Here is a 25,346-nt window from a genome sequence, read left to right as displayed (position 1 = left end):
GAAGAAATACATAAAGCGCGCTCAAGGAAAAATACACAACAAATGTACTTGGACAATATTTACAGCAGAGTTCAACTTGAACACAATAACAAAAAATGCAATATGCTGCAGCTTAACGGTCTTTAGATGTTGTGGCTACTAAATTTTTTTCCCCCTCCTTCTGGGTCCATTCACAAAGGGTGCAGACACATGCAGGGTCATCCTGCCGTGCAGGGTCATCTTTTACTAGCACAGGGATGCACAGCTGTTGCGAACATCCCCGTGCCGGCGTCCCATTCATTTTTATTGAGACATATGGCTACACAGGCACAGCTGCTGTATCCTGATATAACATGGGTCCCCGAATGCATGCAGGGTGCGTTCAGGGATCCGCACCCACCCATGTTAAATTAGGACACAGCGGTTGTGCGGCATGTCCTAATAGAAAAATAATGGGACGCCAGCACAGAGATGCAAGCAACAGCTGTGCATCCTTGTGCTGGTAAAAGATGGCCCTGCACAGGAATCACATGTCTGCACCCCGTGTGAATGGGTCCTTATTTTTACTTGGTGTGCTGTCCAGTAACGCACTTACTGTCCTCGGGGGACAACGCTCACTCACTGTACTGTTTGTATGTAGTAGCAGTGTTGTCACTCTTAGAGAGGACTGCAGAACATCTCCTTTTGTTGCCCCCTTAAAGGCGAAGGTGAACTGTAGTCCTCAAAGATAGTTGAGAACAATGCTGATAAGTAGCAGCAAGAGCAGGGAGCAAAAGAAGTTAATCGGCTCACTGGATTTGTGGTTAGATGTACAGGCATATTTTTTTCTACTTATTGCTAGATATAGATATAATAAAGTACATTAAAAAAAGGTATATTTAACAGACCAAAAGGGTGTAAAGAGACGTTCAATGTTAGGGCTTACTTTACAATGAAAGTGTTAGGCATTTTAAACATGTAAAGAGTAATCCCACCCAAACTTTCAATTTCTTGGTCATGATGGAGGAGTGGGTAAGGATTAGATTCCACATCAAATTCTTTCCTCTATCCAAGGCTCCATTAGAGATATTTGCTCTCATTCAAGGTTTCAGAGTCAAGAGAGTTTCCAAAGATAAGAAATAAGGGAAACATTTGCACAAAGACACCAAGAGCAAAGAAAATCTTAAGGGGTAGAACCGACAAATACACCCCACTTCACTCAGTATTAAAAATGGTGTCACCAAAGCTGAGGCCAAACAGGAGGAACCTCCAAGATCTAGTCGCTACTGCCAACAAACCCAACTAAGCTCTCCTACATGACAGCTCCAAGACAAGTCTAACATTAACAAAACGATTGTCATGGACACATGGCATGAATGGAGCTCCTGGGCATTCCACGGTGTAGCAATCGTGCACACAGAGATGGATGCGAAACTCCATTTTGGCAAAGGATCGTCCATCTTGTATAATTAGCTCTCTCTCCCTCTGCCCTCATCCCCCCTCCCTCTCTGTTGAGTGACATGTGGTCAGTGTATGTTTGCAGAGATCACAGGCAACAAACTCAGTGGGAGGGCGTCCTGGCTATAAAACCTCACTAGCTAGATGCCCCGCTGTCTAAGAAACTCTTGCTTGGAAAGGGATCGTAAAAGCGTAAAACGAGTCCTTCCCTGAGTTCAAAGACACTCCAGATAAGCCATAAAGCAGACATCACATTTAAGACCCATTTTCCCCTATGATTTCATATCTTGGATTATGAAAGACACAAACATGGAGCACATATTCGGATGGCTCACTTTAATACAAACCGTTTGATATATTATATCCCCTAGCTGTGATCAGAGCAGAAAATAATATCTCCTTAACCATCCCAGCAGGTATGTCATATTTCTAATGTAGACATTCAGCAGACAATTCTGCGTATTAATCTACCCGTGGGTGGAATGTTACATGTACCTAGGAAAAGTTATTGACCAAAGTATAATTTCTGAGGGCTTTGGACATAGCCTGAGGTCTCCACGTACACCTCCCTCCCCGCGTTTCCTTTTTCTCTGTACAAAAAGTTGGTGGCAGTGTGAAGGGTTAATTGCGTAATTAACCTGACCCAGTAACAATCACTCCCAGGCTGCAGGTACACAGATTGTAGTCCATTAGCTGGAAAATCTGTGTGCAGGGTGCAGCTGGGCATGGCATTGTTACGCACGTGACAGCACGGTTTTAGATTGGCTAGTCCTTTGGTCACAAGTTTGGTGAGAAGGGCTAGGGTCTGACGCCGCGATCGTCACACACGGCATTATAAACGTCTCTCTCATTGAAGCTAATTTGATTTTTTTCTTAAGGTGGTACCTGGTCCCCTCTTGATAAGGTTACCTGGTCCATTGTCCCTCTGTTTTCGAAGGTAAACATCAAATTACTAGTTTGCATACATGGTGACCACCCCAGAGTCAGATTTCTGGAATGGGCTCTATGCACTTATAAGAAAAGTTACAAGCCGTTAAAGTTTAACCACTTGCCGTCCGCCTGCTGTTTATAAACGGCAGGGTGGTGGCACTCCAGGGGCGGGTTGCCGTTCATAAACGGCACCCGCCTTTTCTAGCTGTGCGCGCTCCCTGGGAGCCCGCAGCACCGCGATCCGGTGCCTGCTGTGTCCTCTAGACACAGTGAAACACCGATCGATGGACGGGACCTCTGTACAAGGTCCCGATCATGTGATCACTGATTGGCCAATCAGTGATCACATGCAAAGTAGTAAGCAAGATGTCACTTGTGACATCATTGCTTACATGTGAAATCTGTGAATGATCACAGAGGTCACATGGTACAAGGCTATTCACAACAGCCTTGTACCATGTGACAAGGTGTGACCAATCACAGCTCACTCAGTATTTCTCAATGGCTGCAAGAATGCAGACAGAGAGAAAGAGAAATGATTGCTTTTACATCCTATATGGGTGTAAAAGCAATCACCGTAAAAAAAAAAAAAAAAAATCTTCATCACCCCCCACAAGTAGTACAGTGTCACCATGGTGACACTGTACTGCTAGGGTGACAGTATGTAAAAAAAAACAAAAAAAACCCATAAATAATAATATAAAAAAATAAAATAAAAAAATAAAAATGTAAAAAAAAAGTGTTTAAAAATTATAATTTTTGGTTATAAACTAATTTGGCATATTTTACTATATATTACTAAAAATATATCGGAATACATTTTGGTCAAGATTTATGATGAAAGATTATTTGCAAAATTTTATAAGAAAAACACTTTTTTTCTAAATTTTTGGACTTTTTCATTTACATAGCAAAAAAAATAAAAATCCCAGCGGTGAATAAATACCACCAAAATAAAGCTTTATCTGTCTCAAAAAAATGGTAAAAAATTCATATGGGTACAGTATTGCATGACCGCGCAATTGTCATTCAAAGTGTGATAGCGCTGAAAGCTGAAAATTGCCCTGGACAGGAAGGGGGTAAAAGTGTCCAGACAGGAAGTGGTTAACAGAGATCCCGGAACTGCACTTCTCAATGAACCTATTCCTGGTATTCCATAATGGTCTAGCGCCACTAATCTCTTTTTATATTCCTGGCAGCTAAAATCTGCTATAAGGTGATGGAAAAACTTCTGAGTATCCCTTTCCTTACCTAAAAATAAGATCTCACAAAGCATTCTCCTTACTAAGATAGAAGCTGGCAGGGCTACTGCCAGGCGTCAGACTGCTCATAAAAAACTGAAACTAGTTTCAGAGAGTGGAGTGTTTTTTAATAAAGGATAAGTTCACTTTTAAAAAATAAATGATACATGCACATCTTTTTGCAGGTTAAAAAAAATGTGCATTTATTTATTTTTTTTTACCAGGAGACTAGAAATCATTGCACCCGCAATCACCAGATTCTACCCTAAAAACAGGTGAAACGTAACATGTTCCCAAAGGTAAACTTATTATATTTGAACAACAGTAACAGTAGGCATACAGTGGTATCTGTTCTTAAAGTAGAATTCCTAAATCCAATCCAAGTCTTAAAAATATCCCCTCCCCTCTCCTAACACCTATGCTGAATAACCTGTGTAAAAAAGGTGTATGTGTAACCATTGTCATACCAAACTGATATTATGATTTGGCTCCTCCATGTTGGCCAGGAAGGGAGGGAGTATTGACAACTGGCACATGGAAACCTATGGATGAAGCCGCCATTCTCAGAATTCCCAGCCGCTGTTTAGCGCTCTTGCCACCCCCCCTGGAAAAAGGGGATCAAATTACAGGATAAGAAAGGGAGGGGCTTTTTTTTTTTTTTAGACAAATTAGGGTTCGGCTGGAATAATACTTTAAGAAAGACTTTTAAATATTGAAGTTTGGATGATGATTGGATCATTCTACCCTTTTAATCAATCAAGTGCATGTACTAAAAATGTGCCATTGCTGTATTGTAAATGTCAGATGCACTTTACTAATCCTTACTTTTCTTGTTTCTATATTGTTTTAGTGCAGTCCACCCAAACAGGTCATCTCCGCTCTCCTCTCTGAGCACCGTGTCATACTTTGACAGGGAGTCTGTACCATATATGTCGTCATCATCCTCCTCCTCCAGGCTCCCAAACACCGAAAGCCTGCACAGATAACACAGCACAGTGTGGTTTACAAGCTAGTACTGCAACCAAAGGGGTGAATTGAGGTGAAGGTCCCTGACAACTACAGAACAGCAGGCTTTAGCACTATTCTGCCCAATACACACCAGCAACCATGCACCCAACACAGCTGCCTGTGTGAATGAGCCCCAAGATATATTCTGGATACAATGCCTTGTATAACCAGAACTGTAGTAACTACTAGTGCAGTAATTATATGATTATAAGGTGGTACCTGTCCAGAAATCGGAATTTTTCTTCTTCTGCCATGTCACACATCTCCCAGTGAACTAGATGTCCGATCAGAGCCATCACCAAAAAGATTAACACGAGAATCCAGAGATCCAAATAAGGCCTGGCAAGGACCCAGGCCCTGCTAACCAATGCCATGGACAATTACCGGTATCCTTTACAGTGAAATCTATGGGGGGGGGGTCTCATCTTTGGGTGCAAAAATCACATTCTCGGGTAGGTATTCGTCTTCTTCATCCTAGGGTAAAAGCCACAGAAAGAACAGTAAAGTCAAAATCAAAACACTTCGATAAGTGGAGGTCAGTTTGGAGCAAGGGGCATTGGTATGCAGACCGCCTTGGATAATGTACACAGCTGGCACTGAGACCCCAAGACTGAAATCCAAAACTAAAAAAAACTAAAATTCCAATGAATGAATGGAGCAGGCCAGTGACAGGCTGGGAAGGAAAGAAGCTAGATGACGCTGGACATCCCGCCAGCATGAGCGGAGCTCTGTCTGCCTTGCTGCAGCTTCTAATGTACATTGTGAGAAGCTCAAAGTGTACAGTGCAGAGGCGTAGCTGGGGGGGGCAGGGGGGTACATACGTACCCAGGCGCCAAGGTACAGGGGCGCTAAAATGAGGCTTACAACGGAAGGGACACTTAGTACAGGGGCAGGCAGCGGGCTGCTGTGTCTTACCTGGCTCCGTGTCCCAGTCCCACGACGATCCAATCCAGGAGGCGCTGCTGGAGGAGGGGTAGAGAGGTCCGCAGGTCCGGTGTCTTCTTTTCCCTGGACGTGATGTGTGGGCAGCCCGCCCCTGTCTTCTGGCCACACCCTCGGGATCACTGGACAACCTATTATTATTATACAGTATTTATAAAGCGCCAATAGTTCGCTCAGCGCTGTACATTACAAAGGGGGACAGAACATGTGACAGAACAATACCAATACAATGCAAAACATGAGGGGATTGAGGGCCCTGCTCTTTCAAGCTTACAATCTAGGAGGGAGGGGATAGTGGTACAGGAGGAGATAGCTGTGGGGGATGGAGTGGTAGGAAGAGTGGAGGAGGTCGGTAAGTTAGCAGGGGGTGGGGTAGGCTTCCCTGAAGAGATGGGTTTTCAGGGTGTGCCTAAAGGAGAGGAGAGTAGGTGATAATCTGATGGGTTGGGGCAGGGAGTTCCAGAGGATGGGTTACACCCTGGAGAAGTCCTGGAGGCGGGCATGGGAGGAGGAGACCAGGGAACTAGAGAGAAGGAGGTCTTGTGAGGAGCGGAGTGTGCGTGCTGGGCGACACTTGGATATTAGGTCAGTGATGTAGTTCGGGGCAGTATGGTGGACAGCTTTGTACGTTAGTTCTACGTTAGATTTTGAATTTTATCCGTTGCGCAATCGGAAGCCAGTGGAGGGATTGGCAGACGGGGGTGGCGGAGATGGAGCAGTTGGAAAGGTGAATGAGTCTGGCAGCCGTATTCAGGATGGACTGAAGCGGGGATAGCCAGCGGCGAGGCAGGCCAGTGAGGAGGGAGTTGCAGTAGTCGAGTCGTGATATGATGAGGGAGTGGATGAGCTGTTTAGTGGTTTCTGGGGTTAGGAACGTGCGTATTTTGGCGATGTTGCGGAGGTGGAGTCTGCACGAGTTTGTTAAAGATTGGACTTGGGGCTGGAAGGATAGGTTGGAGTCCAGAATGACACCAAGTACTCTGGCCTGCGGGGCGGGTTTGATGGTGGCGTTGTTGGATGTGATGGAGAAGTCAATGGGGGGTGGTGTCCGGGCTGGGGGGAAGACAAGAAACTCGGTTTTGGAGAGGTTCAGTTTAAGGAAGTGGAGCGAAATCCAGTCTGATATGTCGCTCAGTAGGTGTGTGATTCGGGCAGAGACTGAGGGGGTGAGGTGGGGGGTTGAGAGATAGATTTGTGTGTCATCGGCATAGAGGTGATAGTTGAAGCCGTGAGAGTGTATGAGTTGGCCAAGGGAGGAGATGGAGAAGAGAAGGGGCCCAAGGACAGAGCCTTGAGGGACCCCAACAGAGAGGGGGAGGTGGTAGCATTATAGGTAACGCTGAAGGAGCATTGTGACAGGTAGGATGAGAGCCAGGAGAGAGCAGAATCTCTGAGGCCGAGGGAGTGTAGTTTTTTGAGGAGGAGGGGGTGGTCGACTGTGTCGAAGGCCGCAGAGAGGTCAAGGAGTAGGAGCACTGAATAGTGGCCATTAGCTTTGGCGGTTAGCAGGTCGTTGGAGAGTTTGAGTAAGGCGGTTTCGGTGGAGTGTAGGGGACAGAAGCCGGACTGTAGGGGATTGAGGAGGTGGTTGTCGTTGAGGTGAGAACATAGGCGGGTGTAGACGAGGCGCTCGAGGAGTTTAGCTGTAAATGGGAGCAGGGAGATGGGTCTGAGGTTGTTCGGGTCATTGGGGTCCAGGGAGGGCTTTTTAAGTATGGGGGTGATGTGTGCATGTTTCAGAGGGGAGGGGAAAGTGCATGAGGGGAGGGGAAAGCACCAGCAGAGAGGGAGAGATTAATGCTGTGGGTGAGGGAGCGTAGGATGGAGGGGGAGGGAGGTCGTAGGAGTTGTGAGGGGATAGGGTCGAGGGGCAGGTGGTGAGGCGGGCATCAGCGAGGATCTTGGAAACTTCCTCGATGGTAGTAAGGTCAAAGGTGCGGAGTGTTGGGGGAGCTTCAGTATGAGGAATGTAGGGTGGGTTGGGAGTGGAGGTCAGAGGAGTGGTGGGGCCATGGGAGAGGGGTGATGAGGGGGTAGCTGAGTGAGGGGGAATGGGGTTGGAGGGAGTTTGAGCAGCGACGAAGTCCCTGCGGGTTATGTCGAGGGAGAGGGGGGATGAGGGGGTAGCTGTGTGAGAGGGGACAGGTTGAGAGGGCGTGTGAGTTGCGGCGATGTCCTTGCGAATTGTGTCAATCTTGTTTTTGAAGTGATCGTATGGCAGCTTGTACCTCCCTCTGCAAGCTCCGCCTCCTCACCGGTGATTGGGCGCCAGAACTGAAGCTCAGGAAAGGCACACAGGCGGCCAATCACCTGTGAGGAGGCGGAGCTTGGAGAGGAGGAGCTGAGTGGCAGCACGAAGATCGAGTGAGGGAGCGGCCGGAGCAAGTGAAGAAGACTGCTGACCGGTAAGTGTGCCGTGCAGAAGGTGCTGCTGCAACCAAGTATGCTGGCTGTGGATGGGAGAGGGAAGGAGCCTAGGCTGGAGCAGGGGTCAGCAAGGTAAGTGTCATTGGTGTCAGTGGGAGGAATAGTGCCCCATCATTGGTGTCACTGATGTGATTAAACGGGGAGGGGGGCTGGGGCGCCAATTTTATAGTTCATCCCCGGGCGCAAAATATCCTAGCTACGCCACTGGTGCAGTGAAACCAGTAAGCAATTTCGGCAGAGGTGGGGGCCTGTACAACTGTGCAGGAGAGAAGGTAAAGCTATAATTCACTGACTTTTCTGTGTTATGTCTGTACAGGTGTTCAAAGCTTCCCACTGAGAAACATTTAGATTTGTTCTGCAAACCATGTAGGAGGGTTACCCTGGGCTGGCCTACAGTTTTGTTTTCCAGTGTCCAGTCCTCCTGCAGGCAACAGGCTTCCCTTGTACCTCAATGGACAAAGAAATAAGGATGCTTTTTCTTTACAAGCTGGAGCTAGTTCAAAAGGGACCTTAGAGGGATAAATAAGTGAAAACCTTTATTATCACTTATTTATTACTGATTTACAGGTCTGTCCTGAAATGAGTCCCCGGTCACACTGGTGCGACTTGTTATGCAATTTGATAGTTTCAAAAACACAAGTCGCACCCTATTGCCCGCAATGGAAGCGGCCATATCGGTGCAATTCTGATGAAGTCTCACCAATTTTGAAAGTACTTTATGCACTACTTCTTGCAAGATCAAGTGTGACCTGCATAGATATCTGTGCTTGAAGTCACACAGATGTCTTCCAAGTCGCACCTGATGTTGGATTAACATCAGTCTTTGAAATTGTGCAAATTCAATTGAAGTCGCACGATTTCAAAGTCGGATCCGGTGTGATCGACGACTAAAGACCTAATATAAAATATTGCATGCTATAAAACCCTGTCTAATGAAACCAAACACTATCACAGAACATATAAAATCTCAATAACACAAGACTAATGTATACTGCCAATAAAATATTAACCACATGCCGCCCAGCCACTGTAGAAATACGGCGGCAGGGCGGCGCGGCTGGGCAAAACCACATTTTAAAACGTGTGTTTTTAAACCAGGTAGGGGGCGCAAGCAAGACGCGCCTCCGCCCTACCTGTCCCGCCTATCACAGCCGCGGATGTCAGTCGCTGGGTCACAGCCGGTCGTTACCGGGTATGTCCCGGCGATTGGCGGCAAATCGCTGACAGAGAGCACAGCTGCAGTAGCTGTGCTTTCTGTCAGTTCCCTGACAGCTCCAGGACACGCTGATCGGGACAGAAGAGTTTCTCTCTCCCGATCAGCGGTGTTCCCTGCAGTACACCCCCCCCCCTAGTAAAACACTCCCCTCACACAGTTAACCCTTAACCCCTTCCTCCCCAGTGCCATTAGTACAGTGTCAGTGTTTTTTTTTTTTTTTTGCACTGATCACTGTATTGGTGTCACTGGGGATGTCAGTGACCCCAAGTCAGTACCCCCCAATGTCAGAATGTCCACCGCAGTCGCTGTCGCTGATCACCGCCATAAGTCACTGATCACTGCCATAAGTTGCTGATCGCCGCCATTATTAGTATAAAACAAAAGTAAAAATCCCAGTATCTTTCCTGTCATTTGTAAACGCTATAACTTTCACGTAAAACAATTAATTTACACGTATTGGGTTTTTTTTTTTTAGCAAAGACATGTCGCAGAATGCATTTTGGCAGAAATTTATGACTAAATTTGATTTAAATTTTTTTTTACTGGACATGTTTTATAGCAAAAAGTCCAAAATATTGTTTTTGTTCCTCAAAAAATTGTCAGACTTTTTTTTTATAGCGCAAAAAATAAAAACCGCACAGGCGATCAAATACCACCAAAAGAAAGCTCAATTTGTGGGAAAAAAAAGGATGTAAATTTCATTTATGTACCGTTTTGCATGACTGCGCAATTGTCTGTTAAACTAGCGCTGTATAGCAAAAAAATGGCGTAAATTGCAGTATCTATACCATAGTTTGTAGACGCTATAACTTTCACACAAAGCAATCAATATACACTTATTGGGATTTTTTTTTACTAAAATCGTAGCAGAATACATTTTGGCCTAAATTTATAACTGAGTTTACTATATATTTTTTATAGCTGAAAGTAAAAAATATCATTTTTCTTCAAAATTTATGGCCTTTTTTTGTTTATAGCATGAAAAATAAAAAGCACACAGGTGATCAAATACCACCGAAAGAAAGCTCTATTTGTGTGAAAAAAAGGACAAATTTCGTTTGGGTGCAGCATTGCATGACCATGCAATTATCAGTTGAATTAGTGCAGCGTCAAGTAGCAAAAAAGGCCTGGTCATTAAGGGGGGTAAATCCTCAGGCAGTCAAGTGGTAAAGATGCCATAGTAAAAATAAATAAGGTATAACAACAAAACCAGCATAAAACATCATATGCATGATGAAATACTGTATATATCTGGTGTCAAACCCGTAGACCACATACAGTCCTTTGGTACTTGATGCGCAGACCTCTGACATCAGTATTCTGTAGTTGATCACGGATATGTAAAAGAATAAAACCAGTGATATCAAGCTGACCTTGTGTAACCTGTTTGCAGTATCTCATTTTTATCTGCAGCATGTCTCCAGCCTCAAGCCAAACCTGTAGCATGTCCCCAGTTTCTCACCATTGCTTCCTTTAGGCCTCATTTACGCTTGCAATTGAGGGGCAGTAAAAAACACATGGACAAGTTGTGTTTTTACTGCCCACCAACCTTTACCCCTTAAAGTGGGATTAACCGCATGCCGCCCAGCCACTGTACATATACGGCGGCAGGGCGGCACTCACAGGCAAAACCACGTTTTAAGACGTGTGTTTTGTAAACAAATAGGGGGCGCGTGCGAGGCCGCCCTATTTGTCCCGCGGATCACTGCCGCAGATGTCAGTAGCTGGGTCACAGCCGCTCCTTAGCGGCTATGTCCCGGCGATCGGCGGCAAACAGTGACAGAGAGCACAGCTGTAGTAGCTGTGCTGTCTGTCACTTCCTTCTCAGCTCGAGGATGAGCTGATCGAGAAAGAACAGTTTCTCTCTCGATCAGCCTTTTCCCGCCCAGCACCCCCCCTGCCCCCTAGTAAAACACTCCCCTCACTCCTATAACCCTTCCCTGAAAAATAAAGTTAACCCTTTCCTCCCCATTGCCATTAGTACAGTGTCAGTTTTTTTTTTTTTGCACTGATCACTGTATTAGTGTTTTTGGGGATGTCAGTGACCCCAAGTCAGTACCCCGCAGTCCCACCATAAGTTGCTGGTCGCTGCCATAAATCCCTGATTGCCACCATAATTCGCTGATCGCCGCCATTATTAGTATAAAAAAAAACCTAAAAATCCCAGTATCTTTCCCGCTATTTGTAAACGCTATAACTTTCATGTAAACCAATTAATTTACACGTATTGGGTTTTTTTTTTTTAGCAAAGACATGTCTCAGAATGCATTTTGGCAGAAATTTATGACTAAAGTTGATTTTTGCATTTTTTTTTTACTGGACATGTTTTATAGCAAAAAGTCCAAAATATAGTTTTTTTTTCCTCAAAATTGTCAGCCTTTTTTTTTATAGCGCAAAAAATAAAAACCGCACAGGCGATCAAATACCACCGAAAGAAAGCTCAATTTATGGGGAAAAAAGGATGTAAATTTCATTTATGTACCATATTGCATGACCGCGCAATTGTCCATTAAACTAGCGCAGCGCTGTATAGCAAAAAAATGGCGTAAATTGCAGTATTTATATCATAGTTTGTAGACGCTATAACTTCCACACAAAGCAATCAATATACACTTATTGGGATTTTTTTTACCAAAAACATGTAGCAGAATACATTTTGGCCTAAATTTATAACCAACTTTGAGTTTACTATATATTTTTTTATAGCTGAAAATAAAAAATATTGTTTTTCTTCAAAATTTTTGGCCTTTTTTTGTTTATAGCGTGAAAAATAAAAAGCACACAGGTGATCAAATTACACCGAAAGAAAACTATTTGTGTGAAAAAAAAGGATGTAAATTACGTTTGGGTGCAGCATTGCATGACCGCGCAACTATCAGTTGAATTAGTGCAGCACCGAGTAGCAAAAAGAGGCCTGGTCATTAAGGGGGGTAAATCCTCAGGAGCTCAAGTGGTTAAAGCTCAACTCCAAGAAAACTTTTTCCCCATTTTTTTTTTCTTCAGGTGAGAGGAGAACAGAGATATACTTTCCTAATACTCCAATCCTCCCAGCACAAGACCAGTCCAACACCACCACACTCAAATGGTCTTAAATAGTGGACAGTTCCTGACATCGTCATGCCCAGAGCAGGTTCCATATACTAGGAACAGTCCACTGCCAGACTGTGGGGGAGAGCCGCTTTGCGGCGGATTGAAGAATCAAGAGATTATATGCTTTCTGCTCATCCCTAGAAAAAAAACGAGCAGCTATAAACTAAAAAAAAATAAAAGAGAGACTAACAGGTAGTATTTTATGAAAGGAGGGAGGAGGAAAGAAGAGAACATCTTTGGGTTTTCTTTCATAAATAGTTTTCTTTGCTAGTTAGTAATAATGTACACAGACCTACACATGCATAACTCAGCGTACATTTACAGCACAGGAGTGATTTCATCGTGACCCAGTCAATCAAGTGGCTAAACCCAGAAGGAAAACCGGGAGAAGATGGGAGTGCCCCCAACAAGCGGAAGATCTAACAGTGCATTGCTAGAGGGGATTGTTTGACAGTTACAGTGCCTTGAAAAAGTAGTCATACCACTTGAAATTTTCCACATTTTGTCATGTTACAATCAAAAACGTAAATGTATTTTATTGGGATTAAGCTTATATTTATCCACAACTTTATCCCTGGCCTGTCTGGTGTGTTCCTTGGCCTTCATGATGCTGTTTGTTCACTAATGTTCTCTAACACCTCAGAGGGCTTCACAGAACAGCTGTATTTATACTGAGATTAAATTACACACAGATGGACTCTATTTACTAGTTTGGTGACTTCTGAAGGCAATTGGTTCCACTAGATTTAGTTAGGGGTATCAGAGTAAAGGGGATTGAATACAAATGCACGCCACACTTTTCAGATATTTGTAAACAATTTTGAAAACCATTTATCATATTTCTTCCACTGCACTATTAAGTGCCACTTTGTGTTGGTCTATCACATAAAATCCCAATAAAATATATTTACGCTTTTGGTTGTAACATGACAAAATGTGGAAAATTTCAAGGGGTAGACTAAGTCTGCCATAATGTGCCAATATGCTGTACATACTAACACATTATGGTTAACAGCACCTGGGGACCATTAAAGAAAAGAAAAAAAAAAAAACTTTTGGATTTTTATTTCACTTTAAGTGCACAGTGGTGTACATATGTCATGGCAAAATTCATACCCACTGTCACGTTCCATAGACATTACTGCATGAATGTAATCTATTCAATGCAATCTGTGAGAAACCATGTGTAATGGCCGCGATTGCGGTGTAGGTTATAGGGATTATTTTTTTTTTAGAGGGCAACACAAGTGTAAACAAGCTCTTGGTATGTGTTTACAGTCCTTGAACATTACATATGTTGAACATCATGTTATATTATGTTGCAGTTGAGGCCCCTATACATACAAACGCACACACACTTATACATACATACACAAACACACATACATACAAATTCTTGTTATAATCTGTAATGTTACCTCCAATCCTTCAGAACCTGTAGGGGGCAGTGCACAGCCATAAACCTTCCTGCCATGTTCTGGAATATAAAAACAAATGCAAACATTTACTCTATGCAGCATATAAAAACAGAAGGTATTGCCAGTGTCCAATTTACTCCTTTGCTGTCTAGAAGAAGAGGAAAGCCTAAAGCTTGCACAGAATTCTCCAATCTCTATACAGGTGAAACTCGAAAAATTAGAATATCGTGCAAAAGTTCATTTATTTCAGTAATGCAATTTAAAAGGTGAAACTAATATATGAGATAGAGTCATCACATGCAAAGCAAGATAGTTCAAGCCGTGATTTGTCATAATTGTGATGATTATGGCTTACAGCTCATGAAAACCCCAAATCCACAATTTCAGAAAATTAGAATATTGTGAAAAGGTGCAATATTCTAGGCTCAAAGTGTCCCACTCTAATCAGCTAATTAAGCCATAACACCTGCAAAGGGTTCCTGAGCCTTTAAATAGTCTCTCAGTCTGGTTCAGTAGGAATCACAATCATGGGAAAGACTGCTGACCTGACAGTTGTGCAGAAAACCTCAAAAGGTAATTGCAAAAGAAGTTGGAGGTTCCCAAAGTGCTGTATCAAAGCACATTAATAGAAAGTTATGTGGAAGGGAAAATTGTGTAAGGGAAAATTGTGGAAGAAAAAGGTGCACAAGCAGCAGGGATGACCGCAGCCTGGAGAGGATTGTCAGCAAAAGGCCATTCAAAAGTGTTGGAGACTTTCACAAGGAGTGGACTGAGGCTGGAGTCAGTGCATCAAGAGCCACCACACACAGACGGATCCTGGACATGGGCTTCAAATGTCGTATTCCTCTTGACAAGCCGCTCCTGAACAACAAACAACGTCAGAAGCGTCTTACCTGGGCTAAAGAAAAACAGACCTGGTCTGTGGCTCAGTGGTCCAAAGTCCTCTTTTCTGATGAGAGCAACTTTTGCATCTCATTTGGAAACCAAGGACCCAGAGTATGGAGGAAGAATGGAGAGGCACACACTGCAAGATGCTTGAAGTCCAGTGTGAAGTTTCCACAGTGTGTTGATTTGGGGAGCCATGTCATCTGCTGGTGTTGGTCCACTGTGCTTCATTAAGTCCAGGGTTAACGCAGCCGTCTACCGGGAGATTTTGGAGCACTTCATGCTTCCTTCCGCAGACTAGCTTTATGGGGATGCTGACTTCATTTTCCAGCAGGACTTGGCAGCTGCCCACACTGCCAAAAGCACCAAAACCTGGTTCAATGACCGTGGGATTACTGTGCTTGATTGGCCAACAAACTCGCCTAACCTGAACCCCATGGAGAATCTATGGGACATTGCCAAGAGAAAGATGAGACATATGAGACCAAACAATGCAGAAGAGCTGAAGGCCGCTATTGAAGCATGCTGGTCTTCCATAACACCTCAGCAGTGCCACAGGCTGATAGCTTCCATGCCACGCCACATTGAGGCAATAATTGCTGCAAAAGGGGCCCAAACCAAGTACTGAGTACATATGCATGCTTATACTTTTCAGAGGTCTGATATTGTTCTATGTACAATCCCTGTTTTATTGATTGCATGTAATATTCTAATTTTCTGAGATTGTGGATTTGGGGTTTTCATGAGCTGTAAGCCATAATCATCACAATTATGACAAATCACGCCTTAAACTATCTTGCTTTGCATGTAATGAGTCTATCTCATATATTAGTTTCACCTTTTAAGTTGCATTACTGAAATAAATGAACTTTTGCACGATATTCTAATTTTTTGAGTTTCACCTGTATAACCCACCCATGACACACAGGTGTCTGGGGAGCGCTACACAAAGAACCATTTGTAAAATATGCAAGCTAAAAGAAAACAGACCTCATCGTAATTGAATTACATACGACAGTCAGATACTAATGTTTTCTGAAGAAAGGGACTTTGCTTTTTAAAAAGGATAGTGCACTTTAAATAAAAGGGCATTTATCCCTTTTCTCACCTTCCCCTGACCCAACCTAACACACCCTCCCTCTCTACATATACATACGTACCTATATATGTCCAGGGGCGGACTGACAACTCATGGGGCCCCCGGGCAATAGTGGATCATGGGGCCCCTGTGTCCTTGCCCAAACTCAAAAAAGCCTTTGAAAAAGGTACCAGGGGCATCTCATGGGGCTCCCTACTAACCCCAGGCTCTCGGGCAGTGCCCGAGTTTCCAAATGGTCAGTCCGCCCCTGTATATGTCAGCAATGGTTTTGTGATTTGTTAAAATCCAGCACTGCAAGAACATTCTCGGCCATGCCTGTGCATAATTTCCCAAAAGACTACCTATGATCATGTCCAGGCTCACAGGCCCATGAAGTTCCTGGGCTGTAACACACAGGCACGGCCAGGACAGTGAAGACTTGGGGTGTAGGATGTAATCAAATCTAGGCAGCCACAGCTGGGGGGGGGGGGGGGGTGGGTCAGGGATAAGAAAAAGGATAAATGTTTTTCTTTTTAAGTGCACTTATGCAGGCTATGGACGGGTCGTTTATCGTACGAATTTTCGTCCGACCGAAAAATCGTCCGATATGTTCAATGCCGTCGGCCGTTTTTCGCGGATCTTCCAATTTCTTTTTATCAGTCATGCTGGAAAATCTACAAAAAACTGTCGTTTTTGGTAATCATTGGTGGCAGCATCCATGGCAGCAACGACCAATTTTTCATTTATCGGCCGACAGTTCGGCCGATAAACGGCCCGTCTATGGCCAGCCTTATTTATCCTTTAGAGCTCATCAATTATCTGCATCTTTTAGGATCCAACTATTTGGAGTGGGTATTCAAATATAAATAGGAACTTTCACTCTGAAGAGATGTTTGCTTTGGTGTGGTGCAGTTAAAAATGATAGCAGAGTATTTAAAGAATGAATCAGTGCTGCAATTCCTGTTTAGCTACATACAGGGACAGGTCAACCCCTCCAAATGCACAGCAGAACACATCATAGTTACCCACACAAAAAAAAAGAAAAAAAAAAAAAGTAGAATACTGGTAAGCTTTACGAGCCTATAGCTCCAGCATAGTGCCCAGCAGAGGAATACACAGTCCCACACCACCATAGCCCTGCCATACAGCCCAGCAGAGGAACACAAAACCCTGCCATAGAGCCCAGCAAGGGAACACAGAGGTCAGTCATGGAGCCCAGCAGAGGAACACAGGGCCCCACCTAGGGTTGACACCTCATCCGTTTAAACCCGAACCCATTTGTTAGGAATGGACTGGCCAGCAATGGTGGGACTCACCTGCCTTTTGATCTGCAGTACCAGGGCTGGCCAGCGGGTGTTCCCAGCAATCAGAGACTCAACTCTGCAGCCAGCTAACACCTGTAACTGATGATGCTGGGGTATTTAAGGGATGGCCAGACCCACAGACTCGGCCTTGGTGTTGTGTTTGTCCTGGGCCCTGTATCTGTCCTGCATCCTGTTTCTGTTCCTTTGCTGACTTCTCCTGCTCTGATCCTGGCTTGTGACCCTGACCATCCCTCTGTCTGACCCTCTGTACTACGCTGCTTGCTACCTGTTCTGATCCCTGGCTTGTGACCCGGACCATCCCTCTGCCTGACCCTCTGTACTATGCTGCTTGCTACCTGCTGAACCTGGCCTGTGACCCCGACCATTCTCCGCTTGCTCCCCCTGTACCTACCTGCCCAATTGATATTGACCCGGCCTGCCTGACGACGCTTGCTTGTATGTACTGTTATCTGTGGGTGGTTTGGTTTGTTTGCACTGTATTATGTTTTAGTATTGCACTGCGTTTATGTTTGTATTGTTAGTGTTAATAAATTATATTGTTTATAACATATCTGAGGTCTGCGTTTCCCTGCTTCAGTCACACACCTCTGGTCATACCTGGGAGCCCTGACACCATTAATTACATCAAGTGAGTTTATTTACCACCTTAATCAGCCAGAGAAATTGTGTAATTACTATGTTTGGTTTTAAAGGGATGAGGTGTCAACCCTAGGTAGGGCCCTGTGTTCCTCTGCTGGGCTCCAGGATGGACCTCTGTGTTCCCCTGCTGGGCTCTAGGGCAACCCTAGCCCCGCCATGGAGACCAGCAGAGAAACGCAGAGCCAGCCATGGAGACTAGCAGAGGAACACAGAACCCCGCCTAAGGTTGCCACCTCATCCTTTTAAACCAGAACACAGTAATTACATAGGTTCTGAGGATAATTTAGTGCAGATAAGGCATTCAAGTGAGTTTAATTACCACCTTAATCAGCCACAGAACCTGTGTAATTAATGTGTTTTCGGTTTTAAAGGGATGAGGTGGCAACCCTAGTCCCGCCATGGAGTCTAGCAGAGGAACACAGGGGCCTACCATGGAGCCCAGCAGAGGAACACAGGGGCCTACCATGGAGCCCAGCAGAGGAACACAGGGGCCTACCATGGAGCCCAGCAGAGGAACACAGGGGCCTACCATGGAGTCCAGCAGAGGAACACAGGGGCCTACCATGGAGCCCAGCAGAGGAACACAGGGGCCTACCATGGAGCCCAGCAGAGGAACACAGGGGCCTACCATGGAGCCCAGCAGAGGAACACAGGGGCCTACCATGGAGCCCAGCAGAGGAACACAGGGGCCTACCATGGAGCCCAGCAGAGGAACACAGGGGCCTACCATGGAGCCCAGCAGAAGAACACAGAGCTTTCCCTGTGGAGACCAGCAGAAGAACACAGAGCTCCCCTGTGGAGCCCCGAAGAGGAACACAGAGCCCCCAAGAAGAACACAGAGCCCCCAAGAAGAACACAGAGCCCCCAAGAAGAACACAGAGCCCCCAAGAAGAACACAGAGCCCCCAAGAAGAACACAGAGCCCCCAAGAGGAACACAGAGCCCCCAAGAGGAACACAGAGCTCCCCAGAGGAACACAGAGCTCCCCAGAGGAACACAGAGCCCCCAAGAAGAACACAGACCAGAGGAACACAGACCAGAGGAACACAGAGCCCCCCAGAGGAACACAGAGCCCCCCAGAGGAACACAGAGCCCCCCAGAGGAACACAGAGCCCCCCAGAGGAACACAGAGCCCCCCAGAGGAACACAGAGCCCCCCAGAGGAACACAGAGCCCCCCAGAGGAACACAGAGCCCCCCAGAGGAACACAGAGCCACCATAGAGCTCAGCAAAGGAGATAATACAAGTGGCCAAGGATTGCCAGAAGTGTGTTGCAGGTTTGAGCTTAAAAAAAAAATGCTGTTTCTGATTACTGTCAAACTATTTTCAAACACCAGATTGGAAAGAGCATTCACAGGGCAAAGCTAGTATTATGCAGTGGAGAACACCAGCCACGTTGAATGAGCACTGAATGTTCTTCTGCATCCACTGCTCCTATGAAAGTAGTACAGGGAAGTGTGCTTATCTAACACTGCTTTGTTAGGTGATCACTGTCAAATGATCATGACCACCAGACGAAAGGCAATTAGTTCAGCACTCAGCATCTTCATTGTGACTGCAGCAGCATGTACAAAACAAACATGTGCTCATTCCATTGCAGACAACTTTTATCAAATGTTCATTAGCAGCCCCTGGACAGTCCCCTTGTCCCGAATGAATTTTTTTCCATGTCGCCTCAACTTTAACCTAAAAGCAGACCCACAATTGAATTGGCTACAATCCCATTTCCCCCCCTCCACTTTTTACAAAGCTGACTTTTTTTTTTTCTTGTCTTTCACCTTTTATAATTTTTTGGCAAATCCTGCTCCTTGCCGCCATCCATGCCTAGGAAAGAATAACATTTCACTCTTCTTCTAGTGCCATATCTCAGGAGGCTTTACCTTCTATTCATATAAAAGAACGCCAAATCTCAAAGAGACAGCTGGCTTACAGTGATGTAAACAATGAAGACAGAGTCGTGGGATGGGTCCTGGACTAGGAGAGCTTGGTGCAAGAAGAGGATAGAGTTGGATCTGTTGGACTTGTAATTTTATTATTACAGCATAAGTGGGGAAAAACAACAATTTTATTGTGAGGGTAACATTTTTCTTTAAGAGTTACATGTTACACACACGGGGGGAGCTTTACTAAAACTGATGCACTCAGAATCTTGTGCAGATGTGCATGGTAGCCAATCAGCTTCTAACCTTAGCTTGTTCAATTAAGCTTTGGCAATAAAACCTGGAAGCAGATTGGTTTCTATGCAGAAGTTTACCTGATTTTGCACTATTCAGCTTTAGTAAATAAACCCCATTATCCCATAAATCAATGAGAACACAGCACCTGACAAACAACACTTCTATTGGTTCATGAACAGCTAAGGGTGTAGCCTCCTGTATATCACAATCTCAGCAGGAACAAAGGTGGGAAAGCTCCCACTGCATTATATTTGGCTCAGGTTTACCCAGCTATGACACAGCAGGAGAAAGGAGGGAGACTAAATCTTGAAATAACAGGAACGAGTTTAAGAAAAATGTCTGAGAAAATTATGACAAATCAAACTGTATAGTATGTTAATTTAGTAAATACATGCTTCTTTTGTAATTCTTTTAGGCTAGGTTCACCTTGTTGCAATCCAATTTTGATCCGATTTTCAGAGTGATTATGTAGTGCAACTTGAATGCAATTTGGATGTAGTTTGCATATTCTGCAAGATGGGGCCAAAATTGCACTACAATCACACCAAAGTAGTACAGGAACCTTTTCCAAAGCTGAGTTGCAATGATGTAAATGGGCACCATTGAAAACAATGCGATTTACATTGCCATGTGATTCTGTGCGACTCTGGTCGTATATGAAATTGCACTAGTGTGAACTGAGCCTTAAATGTCATGGAGTTATTTAGGTCTAAAAATCTTTATTGGGCTTACAAACATTTCATAATAGCACCCACCAGGTTCCTGCTTTTGCACTTTCTTCTTGGTCCTGGGACCCATGCCTTGTTCTTCCTTCCAGCCCATCTAGCACAGCAGCTGCACATCAACAGTGAAGCTGGCCAAACACACAGATATTTTCCATTAAAGGCCACGTTTGCCCTTTCCAGAAAAAGCAGTCAAGAGGCCCCAGTAGATATTGAATATCTGTGCTGCTTTGTAAATTGATGATTAATTTTATTGTTTTACCTGTAGACCATTTGATTCCCCTCGGAAGCAACTCCTAGTAACCCTCATGACCTGACTGTTGCTAGGCCATTGAAACCATTGGATGTTTTTTGCTCACAGCATTGCAGTACTAAAAACCAAAGGGAGGGAGGGAGGGAGTTTTAGACTTATACCTCACCCGTCATCTTCTTGCAGCACCTAGAAAAGGATTATTAATATTCCTTCCCATGAAATCCTGGAGAATAGAGAGCAGCTGAAATCTCACTGAAAGGCACTCTTGTAATGGACTGGAGTATCTACAATTTTTTGCCTGCTCAGAAATCTCAAGGAATCTTCCCAGAAGGACAGTGACAGTAAGTGAATTTATGAGGAGAGGGGCCACGATACTATTTACAGACTTTGCGTTTTATTGAATGGTCTGCTTTACAGTGCTACCCCAGCTAAGGCATTTTTTCTCAGTTTTCGGATACAGAAGGAAAGAGTTAGAACTTTTAAAATGTTTTCTTGGTCTCCAATGGAGAGATTTCCACTTACTTCCTATCCAGATGACCACTGGACAGAAGTTTTGGGATTTTCCACAAGAAAGCAGATGGTGTTAAAAATCTGACATCTGAGGCTTTACACCTTCCTCTAAACTGCACTATCCATGGGCCAAGGTGCTCAGAAAAGCATGATGTACATATAATCCAAAAGATAGGACAGCAACTCACCGGGCTTTAAACACTCTGTGATCAGGTTTATTTCAATGTTTCAAAATAAAGTCCTGGAGGTCCTGAGGAAGATGAGATTGTACCTTGTCGAAATAAACATGGTCACTGAACATTCATCTTTTAGATCCCATGAATGGCGACTTGACTTTTGGAATATTATAATACGATTGTAAATAACCACCCTTAATACCACTGTCACCGAGAAAACAGGAAGTGCGGGAAAACAGACACAGAGGGTAATTCTTCTCCACTCAATCCAAAACTAACAAAAAGTTTTGGTTGTAGTTGCAAACAACCCAATGGAGAATAATTAGCTTGTATTAAAAATAAATTACTTGGCACGCTTGTTTAAGTCCTCCAGGATGGTGGCCCCTGGTATAGGTGCAGTGGCCACTGGCAGCTCTCTGGCCTTCTCCCGAATATTGTCTTGGTTTTTGAAGCAAAATCTTCTGTTGATTTACTTTGGTGCTATGCCAAACTCACTGAGATCCTGTAAAACAAAAAGAGTACATTTCCATCACTTTTATTTTGTTCTGGTTATCAACACTGTCACATGGTAGTGCTGGGAGAGTCCTCAGCCCTGCGTAATATTAATATACTGCTGTCCGTGTCCCTTCTTGACAGCTTTGCCCTCTGTATTTGTCCTGGTAGGTACTGTCTCCATGGAAGAAGGGGGATAGGAAATTCGAAGTTTTACAGTTGTCAACAAAACAAAAAGGAAAGGGCAAATGTTCCCCTATGGACTCTTGCTTTTGGGAGAGCTTAATGGGAAAATTCCCTTTGCTTTGTTATAAATTTTCCTCTCCCTTCCTGTTTCATCTGCAGGACAGGTTGTGAACGTAAATCTCCCCATTGAACAAACCAACAAATTTGTAACCCTTCCATAACCCCTTTTGTAAACTAAATATCGGCTAAACATGCAGTCTAAAGCTGGCCATACACAAATTCACCAGGTGAATGAAAAACTAAAAGCAAATTCCTCTTTCCACACAAGCAAGGTGAATGGAGGAAACACCCCAAGGGGACACTGTATTCTAAAGGCGGCTCCCGCAGCTGTCAGAATACACCACTGTTGCAGCAGCTGATCAAGAAAGGTTTACCAACTTGTCTGTTCAACAGAAGTTGATCAACCGATCGACGTCTGGCAAACACTGATAGCCACACAATGATCGAAATTTAGCCAGTCCCTACTGAACTGGCTGAATTTCAATCAGTCTAGACAAAAAGGAATTAGAGGGAAATATTGAAGGACATGGATTGCCTCTTCACTTTAAAAGTGTTGCTGTCTAAACCATTGAACAGAGCAAAAACAAAAAATATCTCATGAATGGGTATAGCCCAAGTGGTTAATTGGACAGCAAACAAGGCTTGTATCAGACTTTAGTGAATTAAAATAGTATTTAATCAATTTTAGCAAGTAATTTGTGATGTAACCATATGAAGTTACCACGCAGTGCTCAATGACCACGACTTACATGTGAACATACAAGACACATTTAAAAACAATGTCAATTAAAGACGTCCGGACGTCAAATATAGTATATGTATATAATTTTGTGGAAGCCTGACTGGAATTGCATATAATAAGGCCATCAATTGTTGATATAAATTATAGCTCCACAAGTTTCATATGCATACACATATACACCCCAAAGCCCATACATAGTATCAGGTGGGTGCATGGATGGTAATGATACATTAAATAGATCCCTCTAGAAGGATAACTGTAGGGATGAGATGACTGGTCCATGAATCAAAGATGGAATTCTATGCTTGAAAATGAGGAATATTGGATATATCAACTTGGTTGTAATATAATGTGACAAGAACATTATCCAAGTCCATGGATAGGGCTGTGGAATAATATGGCACTCAGACCAGTGAAGGGGATCCCCACCGACTATATCAACCAAAAGAGGTGTATAGTCCTAGATGTGCTGCAGAGAGCGGTTAGCTCATAGATAGCAATCTGTATCGGTGATAGTGATATGGTTATGATTAAGCACGTGATCGTGTGAAACACGTTAACAAGTTCTGTACACATGTCCTGGTGTTTTCTATGTCCTATGGATCAATATATATTTGCTATAATTCATCAATCCTCTGGTGTGGGGCTAACCCTTCTTCCTATTGCAGTACATTAACAATTGCATGTACTGTATGTGATTGCAGGGTGCTTGCAAAATGGCGCTAATCAATTGAATGGGTTGCATTCGGCAGGTGAAATGCTTGCCAAAAGCGACAAGGGGTAGAATTCTTGTCGTGACATGTAAAACACCCCTGGACACTGCCTTTGCAGCAAAAGGGGGGCGCTAAGGGGGCGGAGTGTTGGGGGGAGGGGTTGGGGTGGTAAAAGTGTGGCTCAACCTGTGGAGTTTTACTGCCCCCTCCACCTCACATGTGAATAAACCCTAAATGTAATCAATCCACCAGGTCTACAGCCAACTGTCAATGTGATCTGTACATAACAGATGACAACACACATTTCTGACAGGTTATTTTACCTCCTCATCCATGAAATCCTCCGGCCGACTGGCTTGGTGGTCAGACCTACCCTGACAAGATGACACGACCGTCGAAGGGGTCCATCCTAACACAAGAATAACAATAAATTAATAAGTTCAAGGACTCAAGTGATCTTCTCAGTACAGAGCCGTCCAGACACAGGGAGCAGAGAGGAGTGTATGATATGTGCAGCAAGCCTAGCATTATGGCTGTGATTTGGCACAATTTGATTCAAGTTTGCACCATCTGGCCCTATTTTGACACAAGAGGCAGAGGACCATAGGCGCTGGCTGTCCTTGCTGTGATTTGACCAGGTGACTATTGGCCTATGTCCCTTGTTCAAGCACTGTTGACCTGAAACTTTATTCAGGAAGATTAAGTCCTACCAGATCACTTGAGGCTGGCCCCTTTTGCAGGTATAGCTATGTTAAACATTAAAAATAAGTGCCTATACGGTTTAAAATCCAGTAATACAGTGTCTCACACTGCTCTGCACATGCTCAGTTGCTCCCTATTTTAGGCACTATGCAGAATTTGTAGGGGTCAATCTGCTGACAGCCTAAAGATTTACTGCTGCTCAGGGCTCTGAGATTCAGCAAAATGGCAGCCTCCAGAATGAAGAAACAGGAACAATGCTGGAGGTAATTTTCTGCACACACTAATTTTGGATGTGGAATAAATATCAAATATCAGCACACCAGAGTGTTCATAACCAAAGTCCCTCAGCAGCTGAAAAACGTCCACCACCCCAGCAGAGTAAGCTATTAGAACCAGCTCTTAAAATTGGATGGCATCCAAGGCTACATACATAATATGTCCTAGGAAAACCTCCTGCTTGGGGATTGGCCAAGGTCCCTTAAATATGCAGATCAGTCCCTCCTCACCCCACCCACTGCCTTTCAGAAACTTCTCAAGCTTTTAAAGCAGGGGGGTATCAAGGAACTAACCTGCAGAGAACTCAGCCCTGACCCAAAATAACCTGGCTGACTCATCTCAGGCTGCTACTCAGCCTCTGCCTAAAAAAAATTAACTATCGCCCCCTAGCTAAACTTCAGGGGCACTACACAACAAATGTACTTTATTGAACACAAAGGTTTTAAAGATTTCCTTGAAAGGGCATTTTGTATGTAGCGTTGGATGACATCCAACCCAAATGCTGGCTGTAATATATATTAATGTGGAATGTATGTTCCTTGCTAAAGAACATTATTTTTTATCAAGTGGTTATGAGTAAAGTTCCACTTTAAATTTGGGGTCACAATTTCTGTTATACGAACTGAGCCTTATTTTGGTGGAGGAGCATGGGGATGACAACAAGGATTACTGGCATCTGTAGTTCACCTATCACAAAACTGTATACAAGAATATGCGCTATTGG

At 44.1% G+C, this 25,346-nt stretch overlaps 1 pseudogene; it reads right to left on the bottom strand.

Moving 5' to 3' along the window:
- The window catches only part of LOC149451395 (G patch domain-containing protein 1-like), a 41,587-nt pseudogene that overhangs the window by 6,382 nt on the left and 9,859 nt on the right, over nt 1-25,346 (bottom strand).

The sequence above is a fragment of the Staurois parvus genome, unplaced genomic scaffold (genome assembly GCF_062004578.1).
Source record: "Staurois parvus isolate SC_StPar_1 unplaced genomic scaffold, SC_StPar_1.0 ptg000541l, whole genome shotgun sequence".
NCBI lineage: Eukaryota > Metazoa > Chordata > Amphibia > Anura > Ranidae > Staurois > Staurois parvus.
This window is presented reverse-complemented; position numbering and strand designations above follow the sequence as displayed.